General features: G+C 60.1%; 1 protein-coding gene across 4 annotated transcripts in view; it reads right to left on the bottom strand.

Moving 5' to 3' along the window:
• Nucleotides 1-24,409, bottom strand: part of SYT2 (synaptotagmin 2) — a 103,121-nt gene that overhangs the window by 40,700 nt on the left and 38,012 nt on the right. The window contains exon 1 of one of the 4 annotated variants that reach the window (XM_070501549.1): nucleotides 2,844-3,173. The exons of 2 other annotated variants lie outside the window; for them this stretch is intronic. The gene's annotated coding sequence lies outside the window, so the exon portion shown is untranslated. Of the gene's footprint in view, nucleotides 1-2,843; nucleotides 3,174-24,409 lie in introns of those variants that run through there. One more of the 4 variants, XM_044762839.2, reaches the window with a different exon arrangement.

Genomic DNA, 24,409 nt, shown 5'->3' with positions numbered 1-24,409 from the left:
AAGGGAGCCAGGACGAGAACCCGGATCTGCCCCTCTGCAAAGCTTGCCCGTAACCCTCAGAAATCTTCCTGAGGAGATGGCATCGCCTCTCCCCGGGCTGTCACGGGACTGTGACGAAGGGGCAGCGAGCGCCGATGCCCCAATAGCTCCTGCCCGGCCCCCCCAGCCTCACAGAGCCCACAGGGCAACTGCACCCTGCCCTCCTCCACCCCCGCCTGGAGGCAGACGCGCCCCTGGCTCCGGGCCTCGGTTGGCTCATTCTGGGCGGTTCAGGGAGCGAAGTAAAAGGCCCACTTGTCCCAGCCACAGAAGGGCCCGGGGTGTGGCAGGAGAACTGCAGGCAGGAGGTGTGAGGGTGGGGGGCCGTCGGGCGGTTTCTCACCTGTGAAGCTTCTGCTGCAGAACGACGGCACCGTTGGGGAGACGCGACAGAGCAGGGCGGAGGCCGGGCTGCCCCCTGTTCTTTGGGAAGCTCCAGAAACCGTGGGGAGCTCGCATGCAAGTCCACAGAGCTCTCCCCGCCCCTCAGGGCTGCCTGCTCCCTGCTCCCGGCAGGCCTTTGTCTGTATTCTTGCAGCTGCTTCCTCTGACCGGGGACTCAGGCTCAGCACAGGGACTCAGGCTCAGCACGGGACCACGCAGTTCACGTGTTTCTTGTTTAATCCTCACATCAACCCTCAAATCCCACCACTACTATCGTTTCATTTTGACAACTGAGTAACTGAAGCTCAGAGATGTAAAGTAACTTGCTCAAGGTCACACAGCTAACAAACCAGCAGAGAGCCAGGGTCTCCTGAGGATTCACTCCAGGGCTCTGCGAGGCCTTGAAAGTGGCCCCGTTCACACAGAGTGTGTTATCTCAAGTTGTCTCCACTCTGGGGACAGAACGGGGGTGCACTGGGAATTCCTAGACACCGCCTGCCACGTCACCCCACCAAGCCCCTTTTCCAATACTCAGACGTCAGCCCCGAGCCTCAGCCACAGTCCTGCAGGCTTGGACGCACCCTGGGAGGGTATCTGGTCCAACACTCTCCCCGGACAGCTGAGCAAAGCAAGACAGGGGCCTGCCCAAGGTCAGGCAAGGTCACACAAATTGGAGGCAGAGCCTGGAATTAAACTCAGGCCTCTTATCCTAACCAGGACTCTTCCCACAACACCCGAAGCCTGGTGAGAAGCTATTGTTGCATCTCAACTGAAGACACAGCCAGAGCCACCCCGAGAAGGAGTGAGACCAGACTTGCCTGTGGCAAGCGCGGTGAGGTGCTCAGGGGCTGCTATGGCTGTTGTGGCCGAGACGGAACATCCCTCCAGATCCCCCTTGTCCCAGGTGGATGGGGCCCAGCCTAGAGGCAGCCGGACAGCATGACCTTGGGAGGCCCTTGACATTCCCCCTTTAACCCCGGGGCCTCCTATCCGGCACCGGGGACCTTTCCCCAGGAAAGGCTCCGCTCCTGCCAGGACGCACCAAGCTGGAAAGCCAGCTGTTCTTGCCAGGGCTGGAGATTCTGAAAGTGGGAAGGGTGGCTGGACCAGCGGCTGAGGGTCTCCCCGCCCTGTCACCCTTTTTGGGGGAGGGGAGCCGCAGTTTCTCCGAGGCTAGGTCACAGAGGGAAGGCTGCTGGAGAGGCTGCAGCCACCCCAGCCGTTCGGCCGCCTCACCTGCATGCAGGGGCCAGAGGCGTCAGGCCTGGGAGAGACTTCGGATTCGTGAGTTCCAAACCCCTACTTTCCAGATGAAGATACTGGGGCCCAAAGGGGTAAGTGAGCTGACCAAGGTCATAGCCCGGGTCGGAATGGAAGCTTCCTGACTCCCCCTGGAACGCGGGGCGCACAGCGCCGCTCTGCCACCCTCCTGCCCAGGAAGTGACCGCTGAGCTCCTGGCAGAGGCCAGCGATCAAAGGCAGCAAATTCCTAAACGCCACGGCTCGGGGCAGGCGCGCCCGTGGGCTTGTTCCCTCGACCACCCTGCCCCCACCTCGTCCCCATTCCCGACTGGGGCCCCACGCGCCTCCATCACCCTGAGGTTCAGAGATGTGCAGCAGCTTGTCCAAGGTCACACAGCAAACTGAGTGGAACATGCGCCTCTACTGCCCTGTTGACCCTCCCCACCTCCCACCCCGGTCTCTCCAAGCTCCGCCGCTTGCCAGAATCCTTGGGACCATGCTTCCAACAATGCCCCAAGCCGCGGCGCTTGCTGGAGTATGAAAAAGTTTCAGAGAGAGGAAGGGGCGGAAGATGCCGCGGCCCATCCCAGCCCCAGACGGCTGCGGCAGGGTGGAGGCGCGCAGGGGAAGCGAGCTCCGTGCACCGCCGATGTCCCCAGCGCACCCCACTGTGCGCCAGGGGGCTCGCGAGCGCCGCGCGGGGCCCTTCCGTTCATCCTCACTGCGGCGGCAGCTGGGGGTCCCGCGCGCCCCGCACCCACTTTGCAACGCAAGCCGCGCCATCGGCCCTCCTCCGAGCCCCTTCCCGCGTTCTCCGCGGCGGGCGCCTCGGCTTCCCCGCTCGCCCCCGGTGCCAGCGCCGATGCACCGCGGCCTCCGTCGCCTTCTCCCCGTCCGGGCTCCCCGCGAGGAGAAACGGGGCGAGGGGCTTCCGGATCGTCCAGGCACCTCCCCCGGGACTAACTGGATAATCCCGACGCAAGTGGATCTCCGGAGCCCCGTCCCCCACCGCGGGCTCCGTCCTGCACTTAGTTTATCCGGCCGTGAGCGCCGAGCCCAGAAGTCGGAGCGTCCCAGTTTGGCGACCCCGCATCCGCCCGCGCCCCTGGCCCTCGGGGGCCGCCCCGTTCGGACTAGGGGCTGCCCCGCAGGGTGTCCCCGCCCGGCGCTGCTCTTACCCGGGGACGCTCCGGGCGTGGTGGGGCCTGCGCTCGCGGAGGGGGCGCAGGCGGGACGGCCGGGTCCCGAAGTCCGGGTCCGCTCTTCCCGCGCGCGGCCGGCCGGCAGCTGCGGTCTCCTCCCGCCCGCCGGCTCCCGCGCTCTGCAGTAGTAACAACCTGGCCCGCTTCCTCGCCCGCCGATCGAGATGCTGCTCACATCCGCCTGCACACGGCGCGTGCCGGCCCTGCGAGGGCGATCCCCGCCGGCCGCGAAGCACGGCCCCGCCCCAGGCTATCCCCGCGCGCGGTCTCCGGGCCGGCCGGCCGGGGCGGCAGCTGCGCGCGAGCGAGGCGCGGCGGGGAGGGGTCGGGCCCGCGCGCCCCGCGAGAAGTTTGGGGTGGGCGGGGCCGGCCTCGCGCCCCCGGAGCCGCGCGGGGCGCCCGGGCAATGCGGAGGAGTCCCCGCCCGCCGCGTGCGCTCCTGCGACACTCCCCACCCCCGCCGCCCGCGGGCTTCGGGAGCCGCTCGGCGCGGGGACCGGCTGGGGGAGGGGCCGCCCGGCTGTCGGAACCGGCCAGCGGGTAGGAGGGAACGATCTGCTTCAGGGGGTAGGAGGAAGGTTTTCCTGAGTCGAGAAAAAAGAAAAGGGAGGGAGTAGAGGGGGGCGGAGACAAAACGGCGACGCTGGAGGGGCCGGGGAGGTGGGCGTGTTCGGCCCGGAGAGCCCCGACAGCCCGCGGCCCCAGCGCCGGCCCGGAGGGTGCAGTCAGGACGGGGCCCGGGGCTGTCCAGGCCTTTTGGGGAGCGGAGACAGCGGGTTGGAGGGGCTCCCGGGGGACAGGAGGAGGTGTCTGCCGGCCCAGGACCCTGGGCCTGGCTCCCGGACAGGAACCCACCGAAAGGGCTCTGCGATAGGGACCCGGCACCCCCACCTGCCACGGCTCTGCTCTCCCCTCTAGGAGAAGGCAAGGCCTCGACTCTCCCTGAGCACTGAGCGGCCTGGCGTTTGCCACACGCAGGAGGCAGGAGGGGCACGCAGGACTGTGAGCCTGGGTGTGGCTGGCTCCTGTGTCTGGGTGTCCCCCTCGAGCCTCATCCTTAATCCACAACACCTGCCCCCCCCCCCCCCCCCCCCCCCCGCAAGACCTCAGGACCCCAGCTCAGCTGGTGGATTTTCTGCCGGTGTCAGACCACCAGCCATCCCTGCCCTCACCCGGTCTGCCTCCCCTTCAGCCTCAGCAGCAGCTCCCGCCTGTTCCGCACACTCAGAATCATGAATCCAGTTTGGGGTTCAACCCAGGATGTGACACTCCCCCCCCAAAAAAATCCCATATGTGTGTGTGATGGGAAGGCCCCTCTAGGGCCTTCCAGGGCTTCTCATCCCACCAAGTCTGAGGAGCCCCAGGAAGCCCCAAAACCTGCAGCAAGTGCCCCGTGTCTCCCCTCCTCCCCGCGTCCCGGCCCGCGACAGCCACATCACTCCAGCGGCCTCTGCAGTGCTGCAGCGCGCGCTCCTCCTCGCCGGCCGGAGCCTCTCTTTAGAACGCGGCAGCTCCAGTCACGGACCCTGGTCTGCAGGAAAGCTGACTCAGGGATTTCTAGGCTGCAAGCCGAGTGCGGGAGTGTGCGCCACCGTGTAGCGGGGAGGGTGTCGGGAAGGGGCGGTTTGTGCGTGTTTGCATGTGGGCTAGACTCTCCCGTGAGCTCTGCGGACCCCTCACCGTTCTTCAGATGGAAAGGGGGCCTGAGGGTGAAGGGCTCAAGGTCAGATGCTCAGCGGGAGGGCACGGGCTCTTCCCCCAACCCCTGCACACCCCACCCCCTGCGCTGGCCTCCCACACTGAGGGGGCCTGTCATCTGGCTGCTGCTCTGCGCTTTCTGCCTGGGGGAAGAAACACTTCGAAATCCCCCCAAAGCTTCTTTTGCCAGGAGGAGGGGGAAAGGGGCTGAAAGTCCAGCAGGCTGGATTCAGGCTAGACTTTGGGATGTCCTGATGCCAAGGGCCCGGGACGCCATCCTGCCTGCCAAGGAAAGTGCCTGCCTTAATGACCGGAATGCGGAGCCGGAGCCGCCTGGAGGAAGGGGGTCGGGTGAAATGACCCCCGTGGCTCCTGGGTAAAAAGGATCAGAATGTACCTGCGCCTGAGGCAAAGCTGCCTCCAGGAAAATGGGGTCTAATTACAGAGAATAAAGCCTTTACGTAAGACTCAGTCTGCTCCTTCTGGAAGAACCTGCATGTAATGTGTGCTCCCTCTGTGCGCCCCTCCCCCGGGGAGGACGCAATTCTCATGGGGTCGGGAGCATCAGGTGACATTTGCACGCAGGGGGCTGGGTCAAGGTGGGAGGTGGGAGCCCTGGTCCCAGGGGCAGCATCAGCCCTGCTTGCTCAGAGCCCCTCAGGCCCCAGAGGATCCCCTCTGGGGGTGGGAACAGCAGCTTACAGCCTGGACTTCACTCGATCCTTCTGAACAATCCGTGAGGCAGCAAGGCAGAGGAGGCCAATTCCTCCCCCCTTGGGGCTCAGGAAGCCCCCAAGAAGGGTGACTCACCCAAGGCCCCATGTTGGGTTTGGTGCAGAGTTAGGGTGGGGAGCTGGTCTTGTGACCCCAAGGCTGACCCTCCCTGAGTCTTCACGGGCTGGGTGCACAGCTAGCTGTGCCCTCCTCCCCAGGGCCTCCTTATGCCTGGTTGTCCCTCCAACCTTGTCTTCTGCTTGCAGGCTTCCTCTGCCAGCATCTCTAGATGCCGGCCCCCACCCACCCTCCAGCTTCACCGGGCACTGCCCACTCCCTCACTCTCTGTGCTTCAGTGGCACCAGTCGCCTGGCCGGTTCCCAGAGGGCTGTGCTCTTTCCTGCCACAGAGCCTTTGCACATGCTGTCTCCACCCACGTCACCATGCCAGCTCCCTTCATCCTACCAGACTTAGCTCCCTGACCCCTCCGTGTCCTCTGTCCTTCTCCTCTGCAGCGCATTTCTTGTTCATAGCTCTCCCCACACTAGACTGCGAGCTCAGGAGGGAAAGGACGCCCCTGCCCCTCCAGCCCACTGCACAGAGCAAGCTCTCAGTAAGTCTTAGTGGTTCTGAGGCTCAGCGCCCTCAAATCCTGGCGCTACCACTTGTATCTGTGTGACCTTGGGCAGGTTATGTAACCTCTCTGACCCTCGACTTTCTCACCTGCAACATGTGGATTTTAATTATGAGACAGGGTTACTGTAAGGACTGAAGGATGCTGTTTGCATGGAGACCAGCGCAGTGCCTTCCTGGCACATCCGTGTTGGTCCTGCTGGTAAAGAAACAAGAGCTGAAGGTGTAAAGGATGGACATACTCCTCTGAGCTTCCCCCAGGCATAAATGTCTCTCCTGTCCTTGCCCCCAACCCTCTCCTCCTCCACCCCACCTCACTTCTTGGCTCCTAAAACCCTAACTTCTCCCTTCAGCTTTGGGCACAAGTGAATGGCAGCTGCCACTGGCTCGCTCCCTCCCCATCAGCTCCACAGCCCACACGGACTCTCTGCTCCATGCCTTTGCTGGCCTCAGGTGTCAGCACAACCCGCGTGGCTTGGAGCCATGGAGCCTGGCCTCCGCAGAGTGTGGTGGGGGTGGGGGCGCGGGTGGCGGTGACTGGCCAGGGTTGCCTCCTTCATGATCTCCATCAGCATCTCCCCAAAAGTCACCTCCAAATAAGAAGTCCCCTCACCCCCCTCCAACGGGATGGCAGCTCCCACACAGAAATTCTGGAGCTGCCCAGAGCTCCGGGCTCTGATCCAGCCCTGCGGGACCAGGCTCCTGTTGCCCATATGTTCCCAGGGCCCTCGGGGAGGGTCCTGTGAGAAGAGGTGCTGGAATAGGACGTCAGTCTCCCTGGACTGTCTCCCGCCTCTCCCTCTGAGTGACCTGGGCCCCAGGGAAGGCTGCTGCTGGGGAGGGGACAGCCCTTCCCCCAGCCCTGCTCCGGAGCCCCCACAGCTGGTGCCCTGAAGGGGCAGCGAGGGCAGCCTCGCAGGAACCCCGCCCCAGCTGAGCGAGGGGAGAGGGAGAGAGAGGAGGCAGGGAGGGGAGAGGCGAAGAGAGCACTGGAAAGGCTGCTCCAGCTTTTCACCTTGACCGAGTTCCCTCCCCACTTCAGACCTGTCCAGACAAAATAATGACTCTCAGTTCTTCCCTTCCAGAAACGCACAATTGGATTTCTGCAAAGAGCTTCTACATCCTGCAGTCACCACCAGGAGCATCACCAGTGCCAGTGAGACCCTCCCCTCCCCCTCTGCCTCCCCCTCCCCTGTCTCCTCCTCCTCTCTCTCCTCCCCTCCTCCTCCTCCCCTCCTCCTCTTCCTCTCCTCCCTCCTCCCCTCCTCCTCCCCTCCTCCCTTTCCTCTCCTCCTTCCTCTCTTCTCTCTCCCTCCTCTCCTCATCTTCCTCCTCCTCTGCCTCCTCCATTTCCCTCCCCTTCCTCCCTCCCCGCCTTGTCCCTCCTCCTCCTCCTCTCCCTCCCCCCTCTCCTGCCCCCCCCACCCCCAGCTTCACTGAGCAGTCTGCGCAGCAGCCCTAGTGCTTGTCTGGGGCCATGAGACCGAATCCTTGGATCTTCACAGCAATCCTGGGTGACAGGTGGTTAAAGCCAGACTGTTGGATGAATCCTGGCTCTGCCACCTGGCCGCTGTATGACCCAGGCAAGTTACTAACCTCTCTGTGTCCCGTCTGTAAAATGGGAACAAAAGTGGTGTCTGCCTCATACAATCGTGACTATTGCGCAAGTTAATCCAGGTAAAAACTTAAAACAATGTCTGGAATATAAAAAGTGCCAGCCAATGTTAGCTTTACTTTGATCTTATCTCTATGCTGCAGATGAGGAGGCTGATAACAACAGCGACTGTTTATTTCACGCCTACTGTGTGCCAGGAGATACAGGGCGTGGGAGCCGGGAGTCCGGGGTGGGTCACAGCTGGGACTCATGTGCGTACAGCAAACCTGGGAGGGTCTGATGCTCCTCTTCTGAGCATTTATTTGCATCCACTGGTTTACATGTGGCTACAGAGTGGTACCCTGGGGAAAACCTGGGCTCCGGACACACAGACTATTTGCAGTCTTTAAATAGGGGTTTCGGATAGAGAAGTTGTCAGAAAGAGGGAATACAGCTGACAAAACAAGCCAGACTCCACAACGGGGCTTGGGCAGCAGAGGGAGGGGCCCTTTGGGCAGACTGAGTGGCCGGCACTCAACCTCGTCTGCCCCAGGATCTGGGAAGAAAAAGGCCGTGTGTAAGCCAAAGGCACTCTGTCAAGAGCTGGCTCGCTAACTCTTCCCGGCCGCCACCCCACAGGGGACCCCGCCCCTTGGAAAGAGACGGTGAGCTGCTGAGCCCGGGAGGACGGACAGCCTTGGCGACGGACAGCAGCAGGAGGAGCCCGGACAGGCCCCAGGAGCACTTGGGACAGTGGTGGTGAGGGAATGAGACACTGAGACCAGCAGCAAGGGGCAGCCCAGCGCGTGAGGGCACGCGGGCAGCCTTAGCGGCTCCCGGAACATGTGCTGGGGTGAAGCAGATTTGGGGAGACCGGGTCTCTCGTGGGAGCAGGTAGGGGCCTGGGGCTAATGAGGGTCAGGTGCTGAGCCGATCAATGACAATCACGATGGGACACACCTCAGGTGCTGACTGTGCGCCAGGCCCCATTTCAAGTGTTTAATGTGGATTTACTTCCCTCATACTCACAGCCACCCCGGGAGAGAGGATTATTCCTATTCCCGCTTTACAGACAGGAAAACCGAGGTCCAGGGAGGCGAGTGACTGGCTGAGGCTCCCACCGCCAGGCAGGACGTGGAAGACGCAGGATTTGAACCCTGATCTTCCCCTCTGCCGCGTGCCTGGCTCAGCAGTGTCACGGGCCTTGTTCCTGACCACAGGCTGGACAGGGTTGTGGACATGTGGGTCCCACCTCGTCCTTACAACTGCCTCTTGACATTGGTGTTTGTCCCATTTCACAGCTGAGAAAATTGAGGCTAAAAAATGCGAATGATTTGCCAAGTTCAGGTGGCTGGGCAGCGCCGGGGCCAGGATTCAGTCCTTGTCCACCTCCAGGGAGTTCTGCGACCTGCCCGGGGCCACACGGCTAACTTCAGTCCCTTCCAGGCAGCCGTCTACTCAGTGCCAGTCTTCCCCGCACAGGAGATCACGTCGTCCCCACCTCCCCCACACAGGCTTTTCCTGGACACGGGAATCGAGTCCGAGTTCCCTCTAGACCTGGGCCAGACATGTTGGCCATCCAAGAAGGACAGATGTTTGCCCGAGGGCCCTGAAGAGGACAGGGGAGTCGAGTCCGAGCTCAGAGGATCTTCCCAGAGACTTCAAGAAGCCAAGGGACTCTCCTCCTGTAACTGCAGACTGAAGACTCTGCTTACCGCGTGGGCCCCGTGTCCACAAAGGCCGCCCGCCCGGGAGCCGGGGTTTCCAGCTGCCTTGGAGAGAGAACCACCTGAAGGGGCCAGGTGCTGGCACAAGGGGACATTTCCGTCGCCGTCCCCAGGTCGGGAGCGTGCATGAGGGGCACAGGGTATGTGCATGTTCCTTCTAGTGTGGCTGGGTCTTGAGGGGGAGAGAACCCAGTAGGGGCCCCCTGCCCAGCATTCCTCTGACATGCATTTGTTGAGTGTATACGGGCCCCGGGATACCAGGGGCTCTGGACACACCTCTGCCCACAAGAGTTTGGAGGTCTGCTGGGGAGACAGGCACATGAGCACCTGATGATGGAACGCGGGTCCAGAGCGGGCGCGGGCACTGGAGCCCTGGAACCCGGGTGGTCGGAGCCTCAGTCCCCAGGGTGAGGACGTGAAAACTTTCCAGAGGAGACGGTTTCTGACTGGGTCTCGGAATACGGTTCTGATGGATCCCAAGGAAAAGCAGGTGGGTGTTCAAGGCAAAGGAGTGTGGAGTGTTGACGTGTGGGAGCAGGAGGGCCCTGGGTGTGTTGGCTGGAGGCACAGGGCACAGCGGAGGAGTGGCCAGGGGTGGGGCCGAGGGGCTGGGGGGCCCGAATGTGGAGGGCAGCTCAGCCCGCAGGCTTTAACGCAGGGGGCAGTGAGGGAGCCGAGCTGGAGAGAGAAGGCGGCCTGCCCCACAGTTTAGTGAGAGCCCGTCCTGCCTGGACCGGAAGGAGCCGTGGGAGGAAGCGGAAGGAACATGCATGCCCCATGCGGAGGCTCCTCATGCTGGGGGCTGGATGTGGTGGTGACGGACAGAGGGGAGTGAGGATGGCGTCTGGTCTCTGGCCTGTGTGTCTGGAAGGATGGAGAAGCCCCCCCATCGGGAGCCCGCAAGGGAGGTGAGCTGGGAGCTCAGTTTGGGGGGCCCGTGCCGGATTCAGGAGGAAACATCCAGCAGGTGCTTGGAAGTGCACCTGGGGTTCAGGAAGGAGGTTTGGACGGGAGATCCACTTTCAGAAGTCACTGATTCAAAAATCATACAGAAAAGCTGGTTCTGAGTATGTTAATAACGAAACAAACGGCAGAGACTGCATTCAACCCCAGACCGTGGGATCCGACGCTGGCTGGTTCCCTGCCAGCTCAGCACGGTCCTCTCCATCAGGAGTTACTGCCCCCAGTCTGAGAAGCCATGAAATGCCCCAGACAATCTCTTTCCTTTTTCCTAAAGGTTTTGGGCGTAGGTTTCTATTCAGATATTATTCTACCCATTTTACAGAATTAGAAAGTTGAGGTACATTTTCAAATAACCCCACAGAAGGTGATCAATCACAGAAGTTGATTCTAGAGTCTGGAGTGGTGTCCGTCACAGCCAACCATTCAACTAACTCCCTCGGGGAGAGCTGTCCCCCTGCAGGGTTGGTGGCAGTGGATGCCGTGGAAGGGGATGCGTCTGGAGAGAACACCGCTCGCCCCTTTGCCCTGAGTGAGCTGCATCTCAGCACAGAAGTCTGGCTTGCCGGGGAGAAGCGGGCATGAGTCAAGGGTTGTGGTGATGGCAGAGGAGCTCCTGGGGCCGTGCATATGTGGGAGTGTCAGCCTCCATCCTCCCCCTTCCCGGGATCCAGCACACAGACCCCTAAGCTCTCATGTCTCACTTCCACAGTTGCTGGCACCTGCCTGTCTGCAGGAGACCCGTCCCAGATCACCTTTCAGGCATCAATTTGTCTTCCCTGCTTTCTGCATCCTTGACAACCATGGACTAAGCACACATGACAGGAGCCCGTCCCCCTGCGAGGGGACGGCTGGAGCCTGGGGGCCACAGCAGGAGCCCACTTGCTGCAGTGACCTGGACCTCAACCTAGGGTCCATCGGAGTCCCCTGAGGACCTTAAGAGAAAGACGCCCCGCCCCCTCCCAGAGATGGGATTCAGCTAGCCTGGGAGGGCGCGGGCGCCGCTCATCCTCCGTGAACGGAGAAAACCTCGGCTCCGAGGGAAAGACCACAGCTTTAGAGTCAGACCTGGAATCCCAGCTCTTCCTCGTCTGAACGGTGTGACTTAGATGAATTACCCACACTCTCTGGGAGCCGGCTTCTGTTTCTGGAGGAATGTTCATGGTCAGTTCACCTCAGGTAACCCGCATAACGCGGGGCACCTGGAGCGGGAGCCGGCCTTTGGTGCCTGGCACCCGCCACACCTCCCAGCACCCCGAGAGCTTGGGTCTCCTCCTAACCCAGCCGTGCAGCTGAGTCCCCCAGCTCAGCAACCCGAGGAAAATACGCCCGCCCCCAGTGGCACGGTCTCCCTGCCCCTCTGTGTGTACGGCTTGACGTCTGGATGCCATTACCCCAGCTGAAAATCGAGCATCGCCCTGTCCAGCTGCGCCCAGCCAAAACGCCGCTCTCTGGCCATCACGCCGCCCCCCAAACGGGCCCCATCTGATCACCCCAACTCCCGAGACTGCCCCCAACACTGACGCTCCTGAACCTCCAGCCGCCTGCCGCCTCGCGTGCCTCCTTCCCCGCACAAATCCACGCTCTGACCTGCAACCCCTTCCCCTCCCCCCCCAACCACCACCCCTCCCATCGCCCCAGTCCTCGCTGACCGATCCTGGGGACGTGCAGTCCAGCGCTTCATCACCTGCCGTCCGTGCTGTTGTCCAGGGACTTCGCTGCCTCCACACCGCCTGCTTCTGACCACAGGCCGGGGGGCGGCGTCTCGTCCTGGCACCGTGTGCGTCTAGCACATGGTAGGTGCTTAACTTGTCTGACTATTGACCTCACGTCGGGGCCAGATAGAGACCAAAACCTGTGCGCTCAAAGTCTGTCCCCAGAGACTGAGGCAGAGAAAGGGGGGCGTCTCCAAGCCCACGGCTTCCGGATGGGGAAACAGTGGGTGCTGGGGTCTGGGATGGAAGCGGGGGCTCCTCCGCTCTGGCTGTTGCTCTAGGTGAGCCAGGCCATGTGACGCTGTCACCACACCTCCGGCCTCTGTGGGGCCACCACAGTGAATATGTGCACCTCTTCTCAGCTCCTCCTGAGGAGGAGGTCCTTGTCCCCAAGGCTGGGAACCTAGGTTCTGGGGGCCCTCATGGAGCGTTCAGGCTCTTAGGGAGACCGCATGACCACAAACACACAAACATGTCAGATCTATGCTACAGTCAGTGCTGGGGAGGAGTGTGGGGTGGTGTGATAGGACTACGACAGAGGCACTTCTCAGGGAGATCAAGGACGGCTTCCTGGAGGAAGCGGCACTTGAACTGAGGCTTGGAGGCTGGGCAGAAATTCAACAGCGGAGTGCAGGGACGTGCACTCCAGCCGTGAGCAGCTTACGCACAGTCCAGGGAAGAGACCACAGTGTCTGGAGCCGGTGCTGGAGATGGAGAGAGGAGAGGGTTTCAAGAGAGAGGAAAAAAAAGTGTCTTGCTGTGTGACCTTGGCTAAATTATTCTCTCTCTGGGGTGACATCTCAGAGCCCTAAAAACCCTGTTATCTTTATCAGGTCAGTGAGGTAATCGGCGCAAAGTCTCCGGGCGCCCCCTGGCTTCCGGTGCCCTGACAGCCTACTTTCAGCAGCTCCCACCCCCCAGTCCCCCCACCACCACCACTCCAGGCCCCAAACGGGGGAAATTAATTGAGTGTTCAAGTCTCTTCCCTTTTCCAGCCACAGCCAAGCTTGCCGGGGAAATTAGGGTGACGCTGGTGCAAATAATTGAGTGTCTTTCCCCAAACGGTCTTCAGGCCCCCTTGCTTTAGCTGCTGCTTAAATGGATGAGCTAATTAACCTAACTAATTGCTCCTGAGGACTAATACTCTCACTGTCACATGGCCCTGGAAGTCACATTCTCCCGGGAAGGCCACTCTGCTGCCCACGCCCCCGGTGGGCCAGGTTTCTGCCGAGCCTGAGAGCCGCCCCTCCCCCCAGGCTCCAGACTCAGCTCAGCCCGGCATCTCAGAGGGACCGGGAGCCCTTCCTCCAGCCTCTGTCTGCGTGCAAAGCCTAACTCCGAACTCGCCCTGTCAGTTCATCCATCCAACAACCTTCTGTTGATTGCCCACTCCACGTGTCAGCGCTGTTCTTGGCATCGGGGAGTCAACAATGAGCGGAAACAGACAAGCCCATCCCTCAGGAGGTGTTCAGTCTTAGGGGGACCACATGACCACAAACACAGACACGCGCACACGTCAGATCTATGCTACAGTCAGTGCTGGGGAGGAGTGTGGGGTGGTGTGATAGGACTACGACAGAGGCACTTCTCAGGGAGATCAAGGACGGCTTCCTGGAGGAAGTGGCACTTGAACTGAGGCTTGGAGACTGGGCAGAAATTAAGCAGCGGAGTGCAGGGAAGTGCACTCCAGCCGTGAGCAGCTTATGCACAGTCCAGGGAAGAGACAGTAGTGGCTGGACCAGGTGCTGGAGATGGAGAGAGGAGAGGGTTTCAAGAGAGAGGAAAGTGACTGGCTTTAGTGTTGGGCTGGATACGAAGGGAAAGAGAGGTGTTCATGGTCACTCTAGGCCTCTGTGCTTCCGGCTGCATGGGGATGTCTGTCACTCACTGGGACGGAAAACCCTGGAGTCACCAGGTGAGGCAGGTGGGTAAGAGCACGTGTGGAGGGACCCGGGAGGCATCGAAGGAGAGATGCAAATGGGAGACGGATGAGCGGGCGGCCCCCAGAGGAGGGGTCTGGGCTGAAGACACGTGTTTGTGAGTCATCTACCGAGAGGTGGGGTTGAAGCTGTTGGTGCGGTCGTTTCCCACGAGAAGACAGGAGGGCCCGCGATGAGCGTTGAGGACGCTGGGTGATTCACCCCAGACCGCGGCCCATCTAGACGTGCACACAGCCCCCTTGCACAGTGTCATCCTGTTCTATTTCTCTATCCGAGTCAGGAACGGCCCCTCTGTGCCTTTGTCTACTGTTAAACCGCCAGCTGATCGAGTGCCTGGGGGTCTCAGAGACAAGGGAGCTGCTCAGCCACTCGCCGTGTGGAAGGTTTACATGCTTTCACTCACGTGGCCTTCGTGACACAGAGATTCCCATCCTTGTCTTCCAGAAGCCCCTCCACTGCCTCCCCCAAAAGGCCGAGGAGCAGGGGCTTCCCAGCAAGTGGCCCTCAGCTCCTGGGAGGCATTCTCAGCAAGGCTGGGGCGAGGATGTGAGGCCCTGAGGGGAGAAGCGGGCTTTGGAACACGCACACACACATGCACACAGGTACACACACACGCATACGTGTGCACACACGGACACACATGCACGCACGCCGGCACAGACATGCAGACACGTGCATGCACGCAGGCACACACACACGCATACGTGTGCACACACGGACACACATGCACACGCACACCGGCACAGACATGCATACACGTGCATGCACGCAGGTACACACACACGCATACGTGTGCACACACGGACACACATGCACGCACACACACCGGCACAGACATGCAGACACGTGCATGCACGCAGGCACACACACACGCATGCGTGTGCACACACGGACACACATGCACGCACGCACACCGGCACAGACATGCATACACGTGCATGCACGCAGGCACACACACACGCATGCGTGTGCACACACGGACACACATGCACACACGCACACCGGCACAGACATGCATACACGTGCACGCACGCAGGCACACATACACGCATACGTGTGCACACACGGACACACATGCACACACGCACACCGGCACAGACATGCATACACGTGCATGCACACAGGCACACATACACGCATACGTGTGCACACACGGACACACATGCACGCGTGCACACCGGCACAGACATGCATACACGTGCATGCACACAGGCACACATACACGCATACGTGTGCACACACGGACACACATGCAGGCACGCACACCGGCACAGACATGCATACACGTGCATGCACACAGGCACACATACACGCATACGTGTGCACACACGGACACACATGCACGCGTGCACACCGGACACACATGCACGCACGCACACCGGCACAGACATGCATACACGTGCATGCACGCAGGTACACACACACGCATGCGTGTGCACACACGGACACACATGCACGCACGCACACCGGCACAGACATGCAGACACGTGCATGCACGCAGGCACACACACACGCATGCGTGTGCACACCGGACACACATGCACACGCACACCGGCACAGACATGCATACACGTGCATGCACGCAGGTACACACACACGCATGCGTGTGCACACACGGACACACATGCACACGCACACCGGCACAGACATGCATACACGTGCATGCACGCAGGCACACACACACGCATGCGTGTGCACACACGGACACACATGCACGCACGCACACCGGACACACATGCACGCACGCACACCGGCACAGACATGCATACACGTGCATGCACGCAGGTACACACAGGTGCACACACACACGCCCCAATGAGAACAGTCAGGCCTGGAGGTCAGCCTGGTCAGGGATAACCTGGAGGCTGACGTCCAGGGCCCCTGCTGGTCGTTGCTGTGTGACTCAGGCAGACAGAAACCTCTCCTGATTTCCCTGCCAGGCTTCTCCCCAGCTCCTTGGTTCTGCTTCTCTTTGCTCTAGACCCAGAGCAGAGCCCTGCAGCCCGGTGTCTGTGCTTTTGGCCCCCCGTCCTGCCCCAGGACCTGAGCACCCGTGCCTCAAAGCCAAGAGTGGCAGAGCGCAAAGGCCAGGGAGCCAGAGCAGACGGGCCTGGGTTCAAGTCCTGGCTGCTGCTTTCTAAGCGTACGACCTTGGGGAGCGCCTTTAACCTTTCCGAGGCTCATCTGTCATCCATAAAAGCAGGAAATAACACTTTCTTTTGGGAAGGATGGTGTGAAGCTTCACCAGATACACGGCATATTAAACATCGGACACACCGGATGTTTGGGGCGCACGTGGTGCCACCGCCGTAAACGTGAGCTCCCTTCCTTCCCGTCACGGCCCGACGCCCTCCTCCCGCAGGAACCCCCTGACCTCATGCCTGCGGGGCCAGCCTCTGCCTGCACAGTCCAGCTGTGGCAGCCGCTCCCGTACGAGGCAGCCCTTCCCATGTCTGCACATCTCCACAGCTTACAGTGCACTTCCTCATCCTGACCTGACCCCCGACCCCACGCTGGACAGAGTCCAGGCATTCAGAAGACGGGACAGCCCCCCAGCTCTCTGAGAGCGGCCCCCATGGCCCCCGGGCATCTCTGTCTAGTCCAGAGTGCTCCTTCCATGCTTGTTCCAGAATGTTCCATTGCCTCTACCATCCTGGCCAAATTCTTCTGGATGAGACCCAGTCTGTCTGCGTCCTTCTGTCCAGAGAGGCACAACACACCCTCAAATATGAGCCAACTCATCCAAATTCCAGGGTCAGACTGAGGCGGGGCCAACCTCACGATGGTCAGTGGCACGGAAGCCTCGTCATGGGGCCTCGAGCAGAGTCATTCCAAGCACAGCCACACCGGCGGCCTGCTCCTCGCGGTCTCAGGCCCCCACGAGAGCCACAGGCAGCCTGCAGAAGAGACGCCCAGGACCGGGCATCATCTCCCCACCCATAAAGCTCTCCCCTCCCAGGCCCACCTGGAGCCCGCTGCCCTGGCAGGAGGTGGTCAGGACCCTGGGCAGCTGCTCCTCACCCGGGTGGACAGGCGTCTGGAAGGGAAGAAGGGGCTCACCACGTGGCCCTGGGGAGGGGTCCGAGAGGCAGCAGTCAGACAACCTTGAACTGGAAAATGTGGGTGGTCTGCCGTATCTTCCCTCTCCTCCCTCCCACAGGAGCACCGTGAGGGCCTGTGGATGTCCCGGCTCCCGGGCTGATTAACGGGAGCTGCTCCTCTGCTTGGCCTCCCTCTTGCCCTGATGTCAGCCCCCCAGTCCAGAGACAGTGCAGCCGGCAGAGATGAGGGCCCTGGGAGCCCCTCGTTGTCTTGACGAGCTCCGGGGCGGGGCTGGAGCTAGCAGTTGGGAGAGGCCTTCTGGGGGTGAGGGCAGAGGGCTGCAGTGGGCCGGCCTCCGGGGGAAGCTCGGGTGTGTGGGGTGGTAGCTCAGATCCTGCACCCAGCACGTGTGTCCACGCTGCTTGCCTCCTTGGCTGCCTGGAACAGCTAATCTATGGATTCGCTGGTCAGCCAGCAGGAAGTCACCAGGCCATCCTGGGGGCCTCACTCAGCATGTCCCCGGTCACTTCCCACCCCACCTCTGGCTCCTGTCTGGGACCAGCTCTGCCCTCAGCTCATGGGGTGACCTTGGCAAGTCACGTCCCCTCTCTGCGTCTCAGGTTCTTGTTAATACAGGATTGGACTGGCGGACCTCCTGGGTGCCCAGCCCCCTTTTTGGAGAGAAAGAGGAGGGAATGAAGAGGACGTCTCACATGGATGGTGTCAGGATGGGGAACATGCAGGTTTCAGCTATATGTGCCCTCGATGACGGAGATGACCGGCGTGCTGTGACAAAGGTGGTGGAGGGAGCAGAGGCCAGGGCCCAGCAAGCCAGGCCCCCACCTGGTCACCGTGTCCCCCTGCCCCCTGCCCCAGCTCTGCAATCCCCACCTTTGCCTCCGCCGATGCCCTGGGGTCCTGCCCGGGACAGTCCCGAGCTGGGTGGCAGGTGAGCTGGTGACCCACTTGCCCCGCCCCTGGCCCTCAGGGCCGTGACAGCAGCTGCAGAGGGAGCGGGCCCCTGGCCCGGGTGCAGGCTGGGCGACAACTGCAGTGTGTGGGCCTCACGCAGCACGGAGCAGCCTGTACCAGACTCAGAGGCACTGCAATGCAGTGGTTGGATTTTTTTGTTGTTAGTTTTTTTCCTAAAAGTCCTCATTTCCCGGGGAAATGTGCAGCCAAATTCTTCCAGAAAGGGGTGGCTAAGTGGCGCAGGCATGTGTCACCCCTGCCGATTCAGGGTGCTTGCTCCCGCCTCCTCCTGGCCCTGGGAGCCCCCTGCCCTCTGCCCCAGGTGGAATGGGGAGGTCCAGGTGGAAGGAGCAGGAAGGGGCTGGTCTTGCCTCTCCAGGCCTCGGATGCCAGGTGACGGCACTGAATGTTGAATGGAGCGCTTCTCAGTTTCCTGAGCCCCGGGGGCCCGGGACAGAGGCAGAGGTGCCTTCGGGTTCTGGAAGAATCTCTCTGTCTCTCTCCCTCCCTCTCTTTCTGAATGCCCCCTTCCGAGCATCAGATACCACACGTGCTGCAGGTTCTCAGGAAGGCCATGAGCTTGAACCACCCGTCTTGCCCCGCGTAGAAAGGACCCCTCCCCATTCCCCCTGCACAGCACACTAATTCTGCGCATGCTCCACCTCTGTCTTCTTCTGCTCCTGGGCTTCATTTTAAGGGAACTTCTCAGCCCAGCTCTGCCTCCCCAATTAAAAAGGTGGTGAGTTCAACCAGCTTCAAAACTAACCCCAGACGGGGGGGCCCGGTGGGCCAGGGGCAGACCCAGCCCTGCCAGAGACCCTCGGGCTTAGAGAGGAGACACAGTCAGGAGGCAGCGCTTGGCTGTGGGTGGCACTCAGCCGTGGAGAAGACGTGGACAGCCCCCGTGCAGGGGCGGGCAAACCCGTGCGGCTCTCAGGTGTCCTCGGCTCCCTCCCCCAAGTTGGAGGGGCTGGAGCACCATGCTTGCCCTTCTCCTCTGATGTCGGGTCTCTCTCAGGCGCAGATGGCTCCAGCTCAGGGGCAGCCAGGACACGGCCGAGCCCATCTGGGTACAGCCCAGGGACAGGTGCTGCCAATCTGCCATCTGCCGAGCAGGTGACAGCCGCTGACATGTAAGCCAGGTGAGGGGCGGGGAGCTCAGGGCCAGCGGGGGCAGAGTGGCTCCCTGGGACCCGGGCAGGAGGCACCTCCAGGCCCCGAATGGCTTGTAGGTCTTTAAATGAAAACGAACCGGCTCTCTGCCTGAGAAAGGTTGCCCTCTCTGCATCGTGTGTTTCCAGCAAAGCACAGGCTGTGGGTGACAGTGACAGCTCTCTTCTCCCCTGTGTCAGGACAAAGGGTTGTGCTCCCTTGTCCCAGTAACAGGGATGGGTTAGCTGCCAAGGGGAACATCCCCGCAGTAAAGCAAAGGGAATCCCATGAGGGAGTGGACTGTCTACACGTCCAGACTTTTGTCTCAACACTGCTACTTCTAGCTGTGTGTCCCAGGGCAAGTTCATTAACTTCTCTGAGCCTCAGTGTCCTCATCTGTAGCAGGATTGGTAACAGCCATCCCTCACTGGGCTGTTGGGAAGGCCATGTGACATCATACACATAGCCCTCAGGAAGTGCTGGCTCCCCCGTTTCTCTGCAACTCCCCGAGTGAGAAGGCAAGAAAGAAAGCCGTAACCAAATGGCTCCCAGATTTTAATGGGCATTAACATCTCCCAGAAGCTCCACAAAGTGCAGATTCCCAGACCCAACCCCAAAGGTTCCGATTCAGCAGGTTCAGTCCAGACCCTGGGGGACCACGACGCGGGGGTCCACAGACACATTTTGAGAAGCTCTGCGGCCGAGGACGGCAGGACGGTCCTGAGTCCACGGCCCGAGGATGGTGTGGACAAAGGCCCACATGCTCGCCACGTCGCACCCCTGTACCTGCTCCCCTCCCAGACCCCGACCTCCTTCTCTCGGACACCAGGACTCTCCAGCGCTCTGTTTCCTCCTCCACAGTCTCAAACTTCCCCATCCACGTTCCTCAAATCAGCCGATCGTTCAGCAAACATATAGGGAGCAGCTGCCCAATCCCGGACCTTCCAGGTGCTGGGATGCAGCGACGAGCAGAACAAAACTCCTGCTTTCATGGGTCATATAGTTCACGCATTCATTGACTCACTCACTCATCTGTTCCTTCCTTCATTCATTCACTCATTCATTTGTTCGTTCAATAAATACCACTGACTGTCTACTCTCTCCCAGGCACTGTGCTCCGTGTGAAGGCTGACTCACGCAAAGCCGTCCTCGTCAGAAACAGGCCAAGGGAGAGGTGGCCCTTGGGGACCCTCAGCTCCAAAGCCCTAGGCAAGGCTGGTGTCAGGCACCATCAGGCGGGAGGAGCTGTCCGGAAGATGCTTGGTCCCTTCCCCAGCTCACTTGTCGTCACTGCTGGGCACAAAGTATTTGCTTTTTCCTCCCATCCAGCTCTGTCCCTTTACATAATCCCAGGCCTCATAATTATGGGTGAGGACGGGCTAATTCCCCCCCACACACCGTCAGCCCATCGATAACAGTCCCTCGCGATGGTGCTGCCACATTCGGCAGCCCTCAAGCTGCCTGGCAGGGGAGCTGAGCCCAAGGCCTCGATTTTTCATGCCAGTGCTGCATCCATCACTGGGCTGCCAGCCCCGTCTCCGCTCCAAGGGGGCAGGTGTTCCGAGAGAGCACTCCGCAGGTGCTGGCCGTCCCACTACCCCCGCTGGAGTGCTGGTAAAGCACCAGAGGCCTTCAGAATTCAGGGGACCCAAACCCCTTATTTTGCAGATGGGGTAACGGAGGCTCAGGGTGGGGCCCTAATTTGCTGAGGGGTGGTTACAAAGCTAGTACGCGTACTTCATTCATTCATTCATTTACCCATTCATTAATTCATTTGTCAAACGCCTTGAGACTTAGGTACGAAGGCTGTGCTAGTCACTGGACACACAAGGACGACCAGGATGTGGTCCGTGACCTCAGAGGCCCACACTTTGATGGGGAGACACACACGTCACACAGTACAGTAGGTACACTGATCACCATAGGAACAGAGAGGAGGCGGGGGCACCTGTGCGGGGTTTCCGAAGGAGACAAGAAGCCACCCAAGCGCTCAGCGTGGGAAGGTCATCCCAGGCAGAGGACACACCGTGAGCAAAGACCAGGATGTGCAGAAGCATGGTGTGTATGCGAGGCTGTGGCAGGATTGGAACCAGGCCCAGGTCTCAGATTCTGGGGCCTCCGCAGCCTTGCTGCTTCCTGGGGACGCAGGGATGGCCCTTCCTCCTTCCGCTACGTGGCATGGGGCTGCCTGGGGGCGAGCTGTGTGCACCGCCTGAACGATAACCCTCTAATTAGCATCGGCATCCAGGGCAGCCTCTACAAGGGAGATGCCAACTGTTGACGCTCCTGCGGCTGAGGGCCCTCCACAGGCACAGAGCACCGCTGCCCGCGGAGCCGAGCGTGCCCTTCACCTGCTCAGGTGGGCTCAGCCAGGCCGTTCCACGTCGTTAACCAACAGGGGCTGGAGGTGGAGCTGGGGGCTGGAGAGACCCTGGGTGTCCCACCTTGTCTGGGCTGAGGGCACACGTCCCCAGCTTCTCTGGGCACGAGCCAGGCTCACGGGGAGACACCGTGCACGGTGATTACAGACACAGGCTTTGGCGTTACACAAAGCTGCCTTCGATCGTGAGCCCAGCCTTTTACTACCCGAGTAGCCTTGGGCAAGTCAGGTAACCTCTCTGAGGCTCGGGAGTGTCATCTGCTAAAGAGGATTAATAACATCCATCCAACAAGGTCGCCGGGGAGGAAACGTAACATATCCGGAACGGCAAGCATACGCGCCTGCACAAGGCAGTAACCTCACATAGCAATGGAGGCAGGAAGGGGCTGCAAGGAGAAACCGGCCTGCTCCTTCCCGGGAGAGCCAAGCAGCAGCAGGTGGACAATGACTCCTTGGATGTGCACTAGTCTCCCCTTACCCGCAGCTTCAGTTACCCATAGTCAACCGGGGTCAGAAAATATTAAATGGAAAATTCCAGAAATAAACAATTCCTAAGTTTTGCATTGCAAGCCGTTCTGCATGGTATGATGAAATCTGCTCTGTGCGGCCTGAGACGTGACTTGTCCTTTTGTCCCGAGGGTCACTGCTGTAGACGCCACCCGCCCGTGAGTCGCTGGGGGTCTTGGAACGTATCCCGGTGGATAAGGGGGACCATGGCGATTTCCACCGCCGGAGTTAACTGTGTGAACTTGCACAAGTTACCTCGCCTCTCTTGGCTTCATCTGCTGCCGTTCTTGTTTCTTCCTGTGATGGAAATAGTCAGACTTCCCAGGGTCGTTATGACTCCTGGCACAGTAAGATTCTTTAATAGTATGTAATGCCCAACCCATGTTCAGACTTCCCTGATTGTCTCAAAAACGCCTTTTAGGGGCCAGCCCGGTGGCGCAGTGGTTAAGTGAGCACGTTCCGTTTCGGCGGTCCCGGGTTCACTGGTTTAGATCCCGGGTGCGGACATGGCACCGCTTGGCAAGCCATGCTGTGGCAGGCGTCCCACATATAAATAGAGGTAGATGGGCATGGATGTTAGCTCAGGGCCAATCTTCCTCAGTAAAAAGAGGAGGATTGGCAGCAGATGTTAGCTCAGTGCTAATCTTCCTCAAAAAAAAAAAAAAAAAAGCCTTTTATTTATTTTTTTACCACCTGTTTTCTTCTAGGAGTTTTATGGTTGCAGGCCATATGTTCAAGTCTTTACTCCATTCTGAGTTGACTTTAGTGTATGGTTTAAGATAAGGGTCCAGTTTCATTCTTTTGCACGTGACTGTCCAGTTTTCCCAACACCATTTACTGAACAGACTGTCTTTTCCGTATTGTATATTCTTGGCTCCTTTGTCGTGAATTAATTGACCATACATGCATGCGTTTATTTCTGGGATCTCTAGTCTGTTCCATTGATCTGTGTGCCTGTTTTTATGCGGATACCATGCTGTCTTGATGACTACAGCTTTGTAGTATAGTTTTGCCTTTTTAAAGTTGGTTCGTTTGAGTCATTGCATCTGGTTACTAAATCATTCAGGCTCTTTATTCTATCACCGTCCTCTCTCCCTTTCTTCATGTCACTGATTTGTCGCACGAACTACATCACTTGTCCTGAGCAATGTCCTGCATTCTCGATTGGCTGATTTCTTTCCCCTGGTTCCTCTGTTTCCCATATTTCTTGTAAACTGATGCTTGGATCTAGATGCTTAGTTAGAGGCAGGTTCAATTTTTACCGTAACCCACTTGTCTCTTCTCTCCAACTCTCACGCTTAGCACCACCCTACCCACGCAGACGTGTGTACGTGCCATACTGCAGCCTGACTCAACCACTTGTCAATCAGCAAATGCAGGCTCTCCTGCACACCCCTGGGTCTTTGCACCTGCTGTTTCTTTTGCCTGCAGCACTCTTCCTTCTGCTTCCCTCCGTTGATGTAGCCAAGTTGGATTTAACTTTTCTCCTAGGATCTGGCTTTGGCCCCACCTCCTCCCAAGGGCCTCCAGTCTGGGTTGGTTCATCTCCCAAGCGTGCCAGCCCTCCATCTACCCCTTCCCAGCTCAGCCTCCATGTTTCTCGGTCACTCGCATGGATCTCCCACTAGATTGGGAGCTCCAGAGGGGCAGGACTGACTCTTCGTCCTCTTCCTACCCTGAGGGCCCAGCACCATGCCTGGCATGTAGCCAGCATCCAGTCAGTATTTACAGAATAGAGGTAACTCGCCCGCGATGGCATGGGACCTCAGGGCTGCAGGCAGTGACAGGGCTTTAGAAACCTTCTCGGGCCAGGCATGGGGTGGACTTTCAGCACACAGTGCGGCAGGATCCCGAGGAGCAGGGGGAGCCTAGCGGGGGCTAGGATCCCGTCGTGCACCTCTCTCCTCCAGCAAGGCTCCCGTCTCCTCTCTCGCTGCAGGGATGTGGGGCGGAAGACCCACCGGGCAGCCTGGGACCTGGGCACCTGCCTGGGCGCCGCATTGACTGGCGGTCCTGGGTCCCTGGTGCTCCTGCGCTAGGCTCTCAGCAGAATGGACTCCCCTTTCTCTGCATGTGCACGAACTTTCCCAGGGTCTTGGGATCCAAGAAGCTCCTCCCCTGGATGCAGGGTCAGCCGAGTGACACACTCCAGGATTCCACAGAGGGTGCCCCCTGGAGCGGTGCGAGGCGGCAGAATCTGTGGGTCAGCTCCCTGCCCTGAGCTCTCATCACTCCTTCAAGTGACTGTCTCCTCTTCGTGTGTGCAGGGGGAGGCAGGCTCACCCTCCTGAACCTGGGCCGCCCCAACAGAGGGCAGGACCGTGGAGCGGGATGGGGCCCAGGGAGACCTCTCCATGTGGGAGGAGGAGGAGGGAGATGCCAGGCCCCTCTTTCTAACGTAAGTCCGGGAGGTCCTTCTGAAGTCTAACCTCCAGCCCCTGGTCCTGGTTCAGCCCCAGCCAGGAAGACAGCGGCGCAGGCTCCTCCAGCATGGGCTCCTGAGTGCCC

This window comes from Equus asinus, chromosome 30 (assembly GCF_041296235.1).
Source record: "Equus asinus isolate D_3611 breed Donkey chromosome 30, EquAss-T2T_v2, whole genome shotgun sequence".
NCBI lineage: Eukaryota > Metazoa > Chordata > Mammalia > Perissodactyla > Equidae > Equus > Equus asinus.
The sequence above is the reverse complement of the archived record's forward strand: the minus strand, read 5'-3'. Positions and strand labels throughout refer to the sequence as shown.